General features: G+C 43.5%; 1 protein-coding gene across 2 annotated transcripts in view; it reads right to left on the bottom strand.

Moving 5' to 3' along the window:
• Positions 1-12,789, bottom strand: part of FGF12 (fibroblast growth factor 12) — a 211,366-nt gene that overhangs the window by 96,622 nt on the left and 101,955 nt on the right. The gene's annotated exons all lie outside the window — the stretch shown is intronic.

Genomic DNA, 12,789 nt, shown 5'->3' with positions numbered 1-12,789 from the left:
TAAGGATTAATTAAGTTCTGGCATTACTTCCTGATTTTCACTCTTAATCCCTATGCATGCCAAAACCAGGTGAAATCAGGTTCATCCAGGAGAGAATGGGGGGGGGGGGGGGGGGGAGACATTCAAAACCGTTTGAGAGATATAAATGTTTGGCTGTTGATCTCTTTTTAACAGCTGCCAACTTCTCCGAGCAGATTTCTTTGTCCCAGTCACTAAAGATTTTTCTTCCCTTTCCTGTAACTAAAATGCTTCATATTTTAATTTTCTCTGCCAGATTATTTCATTTGACATCAAAGAATGTTGCAGTACAAGGTACAGGCATGGCCTAAAGAAATCTGTTTGCTATCAGTGAATCACTGAATTGCCAGTGAATTATCCAAAGCTTCGTCTTCAAAGGTTGTGAGCAAACCTGGTATCTTACCAAGAAAAAGGTTTCTGTCTATATATAAAGATAATTTTTGCCTCTAGTCTTCAAATCTCTGGTGAAAGAATGTTGTTTTATTCCCCCACCCCCCATATTAGGTAAGTTTCAGTTATTTTGACGTGCAACTAATTTGTTTTCCTGTGTAGCTGTAAACTAGGAGCAGCAGCTCTGTACTTAAAAATGATCCTAATCAGTGACAAAGTTGGTGACACGTTTTTTTTTTTCCTGGTGATTTGTGAAAAGAGAGCTGCTGCAACTGTAAGAAGAAATGCTTCTCCCAGGTCTCCTGCCTCTGCAGTGATGGAATTAAGTTAAAGCTGAGCTCGTGAAACTGAATATAATGTTGCATTTGCTAACAGGCAGGTCTGTATTTATAGACGGCCAAGGAGTCCATAGGGTTTGATTCTGAACATGGGCACAATGCCATGGACTCCTGGTGTCATTACTGGCATGCGCATCTGCTCTGCACCACTCCGGATCATGCCCCAGCTTCACAACATTTCCTGAACACCTCACACTTTCAATAAACACCAAGCAAGCCCAGACCGGTCTTGAGCTGAAGAACTGAACGCCAACCCTAACATGCTCCTGCTCACTCATTCTTGCAGGTGAAACATTACTTTTGCTGCCAAGTGACACAGAAAAGTCTCCATATGCTTTGGTTTTTGCCAATGAAAATTCTCTCCTTCAACTTCATTTTGGGTAAACAGGGCTCAAAACACCTCACATTTTCATTTACATCAGTTGCTCCTCTTTGACAGTAGTGCAGCCTACACAGAACCATACCAGCCTGCCTCTGCTGAATCCAGAGGCTGCATTCCTCATTACCACCAACAGAAGATGAATGGTTTGACCAAACTGGGCCAACATGGCATTTTTTCTTAAGGCACATTATTTGTGAAAACAGATTTATCATAATATTAATACAGTATTAACATAATATAAATTGAAGCATTTTTTCCCCTGCTTCTTCTCCCCTGGGCTCCTTCCTCCCCCTCTGGTCTTGGTCTGGAAAACTGCACAGTGTGCACTATGAAGAAGAAAGGACGGAATGGTACCGATTCATGAAATGAAGAAGTGAGACAAGTGTTTTGATCATGCTCAAGAGATATGCCAATCCTCCTCCTGCAGTGGAGAAAGCCCCCATCCTGCACACAGGAGCAGGCAGAGGGTCAGACTCCCCATGGTTGTTGGAGGATCAGACTCACAATGCTTATTAAACATTGATCCCCCCTACCCAAACATGCAGGAACCTATGTTTTATGAACTTGTTATGGACAGAGGCCAATATAATCATTTCAAGCCACAGGCATTTCTGAAGTTTTGTTCACGTGATACATAAACTCTTCTGTCCTCAGTGCTGAGGTTTAAAATGAAGGTCTGACTGAATTTTAGGGCTTTGGTGGCTAGAACAGAGAAGAGATCTAGAATTGCATTCCCTTACCTTCCTAAACAGAACAATGTATCTAGGTCAAAACAGAGGTTATTGGCATCTTTCCTTAGAGAAGTGCAATAATTCCCGCAGGGTTGTTAGCAGAATATCCTGTTTATTTTTCATGGAGCCATCAAAAGCCATGGGCTATGTTCTGTAGATTCAGTCATTAGGCATATCTCTGCTTTACTAATTCTGTACACACAGAGCTAAGTACAGACAGAAGTGTATAGAGGCTTTTTGCTGTTTTATCTGCATAGCTACTGAAAATGCTTGCATGGAAGTTAAGGAAGAGATTTAAATATCACACCACCTTACAGTGTGTATGAGTATTTATTGCTGTAGTTGAATGGGGAAAAGAAAGACACTCATCTCTGGCCAATAATTATGAATGGCCTAATTCACCGTTTTACAGCAGCACAGCAACAAATCTCTTCCAATAAGAATGCACTGTTGAGTTTGAAATCTGCATGCAGACACCTCTTACTGATTGTACACAATCTCCACACTCTGTAAATTACATCTAAAAAGGGCATTACTGGGGCTGCTTATTAAGCAGAATTAAGCCCATATCCATGTTTTATTAACTTTATTTTTACAAGGTAGCTCCTTGTTACATATCTAGCATAATTAAAATTCATGGCATTCCCCAGTCTCCCTCTGTGGGTGGACTTTTTTTTTTAAAAAAAAAGAAAAAACAAACATGCCTGGGTAACCTGATAAAGAAAAGAGAAGACCCTACAGTATTTTGCTTGTTTTATGTGTAGGGTAATTCTGTTTACAATACATGAGTTTATATCTATATTTGGATGCCTAATAAGAATTCACATGGCCACTTAAAAATATGCTGTTTAGGGAGAGAGATCTGGCCCCTGAAACAGCAGTGGAGTAGGAAAACTGGCTGGCTTTCTGGGCTTTTCTCACACAGCTGAGCTCTGAGTTGACAAGGCCTTTTAATAAACACAGAAGAGTTTGCATCATCTGATTGCTGTATTAAAATAATGTATTTAATGGGTCCCTCACCCCTTTTTTTTTTGGCTTCTAAGATTCGATTAAAATGAAATTTGCAACTCATCATGAGGAATATTCATTAGCCTGCCCAGTGTGTTCAGAAACAGCTCTAGCCTGGGGATAAGTTGGGCTTGTTTGTGTCTCAGAGCAAGTGGCAGGTAAGCAGTTATGCAGGTTGCAGAATAAAACCACTGCTGCAAAAAAGGGGCCACAAGCAGCATCAAGACAACAAAACCAACTGAAGCCCAGGAAAAAAAAAGACCAAAAAAAAGACGAATTCTACTCTGATTTCAGACATTCATGGATATTTTTTCCTTTCTAAGAGAGGATTTCTACTTAACAGGCTTTATTTCTCCTCAGTGACTTGTTGCCTGTACCAAGCAGAGGCAGGGGAACACAATAAAGCTTTGCTTCACTGAAGGTAACAGTGGCTGTCTAGGAATGAAATTGCCATGGTGCATTTCTCTTCAAGAAGCCTTCTGTAAGGCTGAACAGACTTTATCTCTTGGGTTCTGGAGGCACCTGCTGCAAGTGGCAGGGAAGACTACTTCTACGATCAATTCTGCTGCCTACATCTTGCTGCAAATGTTGTCTCCTCACAACGAAGCCTGAAAAGGAGTGTAAGCGGGGGGGGCATCTGAAGCTGTTCCCACATATGAAGAAAGACCTCCCTGCAGGCAGGTCAGTGCCTGTCTCACATACCAGAGCAAGACCTGGAGCTTGTTCAAGATGGCCTCATCTCCAAGCTCCTGCTACCACCCCACCAGTCCATCAGCCATTCTGCTATTGCCTTCCCCAATGGGATCAGGCCATGAAAAAAAACCTGTACTTGCACTGATGTGCTTCAGTTATTGCTTCCTTAGAGGCAGGAGTCCAAGGGAAAAGGCCTGCAAATATCTAGCTCAGGCAGTGTAAGGAGTTGCTCAGGCTTTTTCCCTGCTCAGGAAAAAGGAAAGCTGCTCAGGCTGTGAAACCTCCTCATGCTGTAACCATGCAGCAAGGCACTGATTCCAACCAACATAATTTTTAAGCGTGTCGGGAAAAGCCTTTCAATTTAAAGTTTCCATCAAGCTGACTTTGTTGAAAGTCAAACAGATCCTTCCTGATTAGATCTTGGCTGAGGCAAAACAGCCTGATTATGTGATTGAGAGTGATAAAAAGAAGAGAGGAAGAATGAAACCCCTATCGCGTTCCTCCAGAAGGGCTGTGAGACCATCTGCTCAACAGCAAGTCAAGGCTTGGAGGTTGGAGACATCAGCCTCCTTAATGCACACGTGTTGCACTGGCATAGACCAAGAGGGGAGGAAGGGAGAAGCTGTCAGGGAGAAATAACAAACTCCCTTCAGACCCATAAGTCTCTCAATCTGCATGTAATGGATTCTGCCAGACCTAAGGAGGCCTTAGGAAGTTCCCTGACCCTCAGACTTCACTTGTCCCTTCATGCAGCCTCCAAATTCGTACAAGTCCAGCACTCACATCCTGAGCCAGGTGGTACCTCAGACCCTGCTGGGTCAGAAGAGCAATGCTCCACAGGGGCAGCCCATTACCCTCTAACCCAGAAAAGACTCCTTGAGGTTCAGAGGTCTCACACAAAATACAGTGCCTGACAAAACCTGGTACTCTCATTGCCATCAAGCTCTGCAGAACAGGAGTGCTGAGACATTAATCCTGCCCTCAGGATGCCTTTGAAGTTACATGCATCCAGATTGCATCTTATTTAGCCAAACCAGCTTCTTTCTCCCATGTACTGCAAGGGCATACTCAACACTAAATGTAAATAAGAGATTACAGCTGTCATGCAGCTAGGACAAGGTTTGAAGACTCCCTCATTCCCTGCTAACCACAGATGCTGGATAAAAAGGATCTGAGTGAATACATCTATACTCCCACATACTTCTGGCCTCCAAACACGTCTCTTGCTATTTGCATTGTGCTTTCCCTCCCAAGGAATAAATCAACCCATCTCCCCATTAAAATGAAATCCCTTGTCCCCGCTGCCCAGACTCTCACAGCTACTGCAATCCAGACACCAATAAAGATATCAGTGGGCTGGAAGCAAATCTAAGTTTGCCAAGGATGCAAAGACTAATGCAGTGGTAATTAATGACACAGCAGGTCTGGTGAAGAGACTAAACTGATGTGGAAACTGACTTCACATAAACAAGTTTCATTTTTAGCACATTTTAAACCTCTAGGGATAAATTGTCTTGTCCATATTACGTCTGTATTACTCCAAGACTGGGCTTTTTTTTGCATATTTTTTTTTTTTTCCTGGAAAGCAGTAACTCTGGGAATTGGGAACAATGAGAGAGATACAGCTGAACAGGAGCTTTCTCCATAGAACTACAAGGAGAGTCCAAGCCTATGGGTGCATGCATGGAGCAACAGGGAGCAGAAGCAGAAACGTTCTGTTGTATCTGTACCCAGTGCAGCAAACACCAGTATCACAAAAGTCACAAAGTCTGGTTGCCAAACTCCAGAAGTGGCAGGGATCAGAACATAGCTCCAAGACGGTCTGAGGTCTACAGAGAATATGGGTATAGTGAGAGACTCAAGCAGTTCAGTCTCTTTGTTGCAGTGAGAAGCACAACTACAGGGGATTCACGTTGAGCCTTCCTGTGAAAGTGATCTTTGTACTCAGCTGTATTTAGCCCGCTAACACTGTGGCCACTGGTACTTTACTGTTGCTGAAAATCTGGCTGAAAAATGGTTGAGAACCTCTGTATCCAAGGGAATGATGGACATGACTTGTCTCTGAGTGATAAATCTCTCACCTCTCAGTAAGAACATTTTTGGAAGGAAGGACTCTTTCAATCCAGCAAAGTCAGAATGAGATCTGGAGGCTACAAGCTAAGGCAAGACTCATGTTTATTGTTAATAGCAAGAGAACGATGTGGCAAGAGTTGTGATGGATTCTCTATCATTTCACCCTAGGAGCCAACCTCTTTCAAAAATAGATGAGCTGGTATCATAGCACACAAGGTACAAAAGACCCTAGAGAAGTGACCCCTGTACTGTGCCAGCAGCACCTTCATTGTTGCTGGCAAGTTTGGACCAATCCCTGCTTAGGGACCTGCAGCAGTGGAAATTCCACAGCTCCCTTGGGAATCTGGTTCTGCACCACCTTCACCTGAGAAAGGTTCTTCCTAACATCAAGTCCAAATCCCACTTATCCAGAGATATCTTGCCTTATTGATATGCCTGTCACAGGTTACTTACTGGGCTTGCTCTGTGCATTCCTGACTTGAGTGAAGCAGGAAACCAGCCTGAGCAGCCACAAACAATCCCTTCCACCTGACTTCTGAGACAGACCTGGCATCAGCCAGTATCAAAGCTAATATCAGCAGTAATCCGCTTTGCAGAACACTTTGGGTGCAAAGTCATTTTTCTTCCCCATAAGGAATGAAAATGAGACCTTTTGGATCTCACTATGAAATGCCAGAAGAGCAAGAAAGCACACTGCTGTGGTAGAACTGGTGATCTTGCCACTTTCAAGACCAAGGCTCAAGACTGGGTCTTTATATCCCTATACAATGGGCTCTTCTGAAATTACTATTTTCTTTCTCCCTCCCACAGGTTTGATAAAGTAGCATTTTTTTTAAAGGAAAAAAGCACCACTACTGATTGTTTGGCTGGTCATTCTATAGGCATCCATCACAGCCTTCCATCCTCATCACCCATATGTGCTCCCCTGATGCAAATTACAGTGTTGGCCTTCTCTGCCCTCAGACTGCTGAACTCCTAAAGTGCTTAAAGCTGAAGCTGCAATGACTGCTCTAATGACTTTGTAGGACTCTTCTGGAGCTTTCCAAGAATAGCTTTTGGACATGGGAAACTCTGTTTCCTTGCTTCCTCTATTTGTGACCTCTCTACAGGTCATCTTGGATGAGAAATTCCTGTTCAGTGTGATTTTTTTCCTCCTCTCTGGCTGTGCTTTCCTGCTTCCTTATCCTCCCTCTTTATATGTATGTTTCTCTTACCACTTCAAAGAAAGAGTTAGTGTCTCTTTGGTCTTATTCAGTTCAAGGGCTGGTGGAGTCCGCTACATTGATTGCATTCAGTGTCCAGAGACTACCCTTGTAAAACAACAGAAATAAGTAAAGAGGACGTGAGGAAACAAGCATGGATCCTGCTTACCTATCGAAGTAATACCCTAAAGTATTCCCTTTTGAATGCAGCCAGGTCCTTCAGGGCTCCCTGAGTTGCCCTTCCTATTCCCACAAAGGCAGCTGCAAATTTGGGAATGCCCACTCCCCGCTGCCCCAGGGACAGTGTCAGCTGCCCCTCTTGTGGCACCCAGCATGATGGCCATGCCATCTGCCTCACAGCATTTACAGGAGCCTGTGGGCACTCCTGGGGCAGCTGTCTGCTGTGTAACACCCCTGCCCCAGAGCAGGGGTAAGGGACAGCCTCTGGTAACGAGATGAGCTGGCAAGGCAGCCCTCAGCATTCCAACAAAAAGTGCTGTAGTGTTGCCAAGTGTTGTCGGATGCAGGGAAACTCACAATAGGAGCTTTCATCTTTCATTATGATTGAATGCTCCTGCTTTAGCCTGTTGAAAACACCATCTTCTGAGACATTATGGGTTCACTGAAGTTCATGCAAGGTAGTATAAACCAGGGGGCAAGTTATTTGCATTTTCTTCTGGGGGAAGCTTATACATAAGACAAACTGTGCTTGACAATTGGAAAATGTACGAGTGTGAGGGTAGGGTGCCTAAATTAAAAGCCACTTGAGTGGGTACTTGAGTAATTATTGGGAAGCTTCTGAAGAGACATTTTTGTCAGTAATTAAGGAGAACATTGCTCTCTGCTGGGTACAGGTGATAATATGTCAATGGAGATCATCAGGACTCCACACAGAGATGACCAGCTAGGTCATCCCTAGGCATGTTGGGATTTTCTGCCCAAAGGGCAACCTTCAGAGTTGAAAGAGGGCCACAGCAACAGAGGGGCTGAAACCCTGATTGTATAACAGTTTCAGTTCTTCTGTGCCAGGGAACAGGATGCACAAAGTTATTTTTATGAAGCCAACTAGCTTTCAAGGTCCCTGATCCTCAGCAGAGGTGGATCCCACTGATACTTCTACTTTCAGCAGCTCCAGAGCCTCTGAATTCCTGGAAAACCTCTCAATCCAATGGAACCAAAGCAAAATGTGCTGGACAGCTCCAGCACTGAGGAGGGTTGTTTTATACCATCCGTCAGTGGTGTGGGCTGGCTACTTGTGACCTAGCTCCAAGGATGCTCACTCTCTCTTCCCTGACTTGATTTCATAAGCCTCACGCAAGCTTTGTCTTCCTTTTGATTGGCTTTTAGGACCTTTCTGTTTCTTAAAGAAAGCAAGTAATACATGCTCCCTTCTCAGTGTTAAGAGCCAAATATATTATCTGTTCAGTCCACTATAGCAGACACTTCTAGACACCGGTGCCTCTAATACTCTCTCCGACCCTCTTCAAATGCTGTAAAACATGGGGTGCAAGAAGGTGCCCTTGCATGAAAAGACTGATTTGACCATGAAGGTACTTAGAAACAGAGGAACTTCCTCATGGCCAACTCAGGAATTTAGGAAATTAAGTGTGAAGATCTGTAGCTACTGGGGCAGTGTCTACGCCCTCATTAAAGATGCAGGTAAAGAAGCTTGAAGGCAGTAGCAGTAAAAGGAGCATATGCAACACAAACATGTCCTTGTGAAGGAGCATATTTCATAGACACTTCATTACCTTCAACAACTTTCAGGTCTTTGCTTATTCATCAGCAAGTCTTAACTGTCACCAGCCATTAAAACATGGGCTGAGATTATCAAAATTAACATAAATGAGCTAAACTTCCAGGTCTCTCTGCTGCTCCAGGGATGCCGTGGCAAGCTCCAGCCTCTGCCTTTTGCACTGCTGCTGCTCTGTGCTGTGTAGGGTGTGCAAGAGACGCCCGTGCAACTTGCATCAGCTCTCACCCCAGTTAAACACCTCAGACTAGTTCCTGCAAAGTTCCCCTTAAAAAAAATAGTTGGCATAAAGAGACAGGCACCAAAAATTCATTCTAGAAAAGGGCTACGTTCTACTCCCAGCCTTACTTTCTGCACTTGGCTGGCTCCAGCAACTACTGGAACCCTCTCGCTTTTCTTTCTTGACTCCTGGAACAATGTAGGGTCTGAAAAGTTTTCTTTCTGTTGTTACTTATTTAGCCATTTCATATGGACGCTGTCAGCTTGAATTTGGCCCGGTTTTTAAATTTTGTGAAAATAAAATGAAGCATTCGTAAACATTCAATCAAACAGAAAATATGCCCACAATATCATACAGCTTGAATGAAAGCTTTTCTTTTGAAAACAAAGGATGTTCCCTTGTGTTGCTTGAAATCCTGGCACTGGAGCAATTAAGAAAGTGAAACTGGCTACAAGCTAAAGCAGAACAGACATGTTCCATAGATCTTCATTGCCCAGGCAGAAAGAAATGTAAACAAGGCATAAATTACATCAGCCAGAGGACAGATAAGCTGAAGGACAACACTGGCACAAGAGCAAATGGGTAGAAACTGGCCAAGAATAAATTTAGACTAGAAACCAGACATGGTTTCTAGCCATCAGAGAAGTAGGACACTTCCAGTAGGACCAGTGGGCACTGTGGAAAGATGTTGTGACACAGCCCACAACAACGTGAGCCAAGAGACTCTTTCTCTCATCTGTAGCAACAATACTTTTAATGTTTAAAAAAATGGGGAGACATTTGATGCACACTGAGTAATTTATTTTTTTAATGACCGTGGTCCCTTTAACCTTTGCTAATTGTTCCATCTTAAAATATAGCTACCCTAATAGCCTTGTTCATTTAATTAATGAATTATGGTAATCAACATGATTATTGATTGTTTTTATTTAGCAGTGTTGTTAAATAACGAGGAAGAAAATAAGATCCCATAAAACACAAATGGTCTTCTGTAAGTGTTGTTAGGGATGCAATGACAGAAGGGCATTCAGTCAAGTGTTTATGTTGTTACTATCATTTAGATATCAGCTTCAAAGCTTATCTAATTTGAAAGCCACTGCTGCAGATCTTTGCTATTGATTGGTGCAGTCTGCAGAGACACCACTTTCTACAAACTCATTCCAGAATAGGGAAGTGTCAGCTCCAACGTGTGAGGTGCCTCAGCCAGCTGGTACCCACATCTGTCTCTATGTTTCTTTTCTGCTTGCCAGATACTTTGGGGATACCCATTATCATCTGTTGGGGCAGTCGAGGTGGGGGTTGTGGATATTCTGTTGGTAGGATGACTTTGGAAGAGACATACCCTCAGCTCTTCACCCCAGTTGTTCTTCCCTGACCAGGATTTCTGGTCTCTCAACTTAGCTACTACTAAGCCTAAGTAAAACTTACATCTATGCCAGTAATTTTTGCCCTGAACTGCTATATTGCCAGTTAATATGGTTTAGAAATGAATTGCTGCTGCATAATGTACAGCAGAACAACAAATACACATTAGCTACATATCACAAATTAGATTATTACCAACCAAGATATTCTTATGCATGTTCAGCCTCTTATAAAATGTAATAGGACACTATTGAAATAGAGCTCACATTACAATGACAGTTTTGGCTTCTAGCACTTTGGCTTTTATTGTAATAAATTCTAATTTTCTGATTTTTATCTGCTCCTCCCCCCTCTGCTCCTAGTGGCATAGGAATTGTGATTATGCCAGCTCTAAACCTAGACTGCTTGTTTTTAAAGCAGCCTTTCTACCTGATTCACAAGCACAGCACCAAAGCATTAGAGACACAAGCACTGCAGATCATTCTCACTGCCAAGAGCAAAGCACCAAGTTGACAGGCTTCACTTCAACTCCCAAGTCCACCACCAACCCCCAGTGACCACAGGTGTGTACCCTCCTCCCCATGTTTCAAATTCCTCCCATCCATAAAACGAGGGTGATGATACTCCTTTTCTGAGACTTTAGCATAGAACAGCTTGCAAAGATACTGTCTTGGTGGGTCAGATGGATTTCAGGGTGGGATTTTTCAAGCGATGCAGGCAATGGGAGCTGATGGAGGAGCCACCACTTTCTACATGCTCACACAGATGAAGCTGTCAGGAGGGGCCCCTATTTCTCAAAGGTCTGCCACTCTCTTCAGCTGACACCTTCCACAACATCCCCTTGGTGTCCAGCTCAGCTTCTCTCCACCACAAGCTGTGACCCTATCATACCTTACTTCCCCCTATAAGGCCATAAGGAGAGGACTTGGCACTGCTGCTTTAGGGAAGCCCCAGCCCCACTGGCTACACTCTCCCCCCTCACTACCTCCTCCAGCATAGTTACAGCCTGCAGGACTCCTGTAAGTGGCAAGGTTGCCACCTCCTTTCACCAGGATTTCATTTTTCAGCCCTGCAGTCCCTCTTCTTAGTATGACAACACATGAGCTCAGCAGTCCAGAAGCAGGGGAAGAAGATGGAGGTGCCAAGCCAGGCTGGGCACACTTGACCCTGTGCCCTGACAGCCACTGGGGACCCAATTATCCCACCCTGACCCTCGGAGTTACACCAAGAAAATAATTTTCACTAGTAAGAGACACTGCTCACGGGTACTGGAGAAGCCCTGGTCTTGCCAGCACATAGAAAGGGCAGTCAAACCTGCAGCCTCCAGCCAGCTCCTGGGAAGCACCAGGGCTTCACAGAGGTATTTCCCACACAGCAAGATCCTTTTCCATCCTGCATAAACAACTGAGGGATCTGACTACAGCAGTATGGCAAGAACAACTGTGCCCCATAGGATTAAAGCTCTCAGTATAGGCAATTTCAGAAATTTTTCAGGGTTATTTTGTGCATGTGAGGAGACTGAAAATTTAAAAAAAAATACACAGCATTGCATTGACTTCTCTTTTCTCCTCCAATAAACCTTAAAAAAATGGAAAACAGTATTAGGTTCATAGAACTGTTTTGCTTTGATTGAAATTAATCTTGTTACTTTTCCAGATTATTTAACCTTTAAAAGATTAATTTTAAGGAATCCTCAAAGCTTTTTAAACTTTCTAATTTCTTTTTTTAATGTGTTTTTTTTTTGGGGGGGGAGGAAGAAAATAGGGAGAGGATTGCAAAATATCTTAGAATTACCCTCTCGTGGAAAAAGCTGAAGAGCAATTAAATAATGACTTGGAACAAAGTAAAACTCCACAGGTTATGATTTTTTTAATTACCTGTAAATCCAACAGTGTTTTTGGTTTGGGGGGGTGCACCCTGGTCATCCCTGCAACTAAGATAAAGCTCTCCTACTTTTGTTTCCTATGGTCTGTGAGTTAAAGCAAGCCTAGTTTATTTCTTTTTCCATAAAGAATAGTCTGGATCAGATATTTAATTGATATTGGAAGGGGCTCAATCCTTTATATGATGAAGGTGGGCAGTCTCAGGGCATGAGGATCCACAGACTGACATGCACAGAGGGGAAGGCACATAGGAATGGGACAGGGAGCAAGCCTGCCATGCAGGGTGAACTACTCACACCAGCATTCCTTTCAAATATGTGCAAAATTCCAAGAATCACCAATGAAATGGGGCAAAAAAAACCACAACAAACTAATTTCTTTTCACCAAGATACAACCACTGCCCCCCTGGGGCTGACCATGTACCTCCACTGCAAGAGATACAGAAAGCCTGGTACCTGGCAGCAGACCAGCCCTGCACCCTATGCAGGTGTGTGCACTGTGAATGCTGCAAGAGACCTTGAGGGTCCATACTCAAAGCCACATGGATTTAAGAGAATCAGGATAAAAATCACTGCCTGTTTACAGCAGTCCAGCTAGGTGCATGCACCCCTAAATGCTCCTGGGAAAGGCACCACTGATGATTTTCATCTCAAACTATGCCCTTCTTTAAGAATTCCTCTCCCATCCTTTCTTTAGTTCCAGCATTTTTAACGTCTGCAAGAGCTTTCGGAA

Source organism: Apus apus, chromosome 8 (genome assembly GCF_020740795.1).
Source record: "Apus apus isolate bApuApu2 chromosome 8, bApuApu2.pri.cur, whole genome shotgun sequence".
Taxonomy (NCBI): domain Eukaryota; kingdom Metazoa; phylum Chordata; class Aves; order Apodiformes; family Apodidae; genus Apus; species Apus apus.
This window is presented reverse-complemented; position numbering and strand designations above follow the sequence as displayed.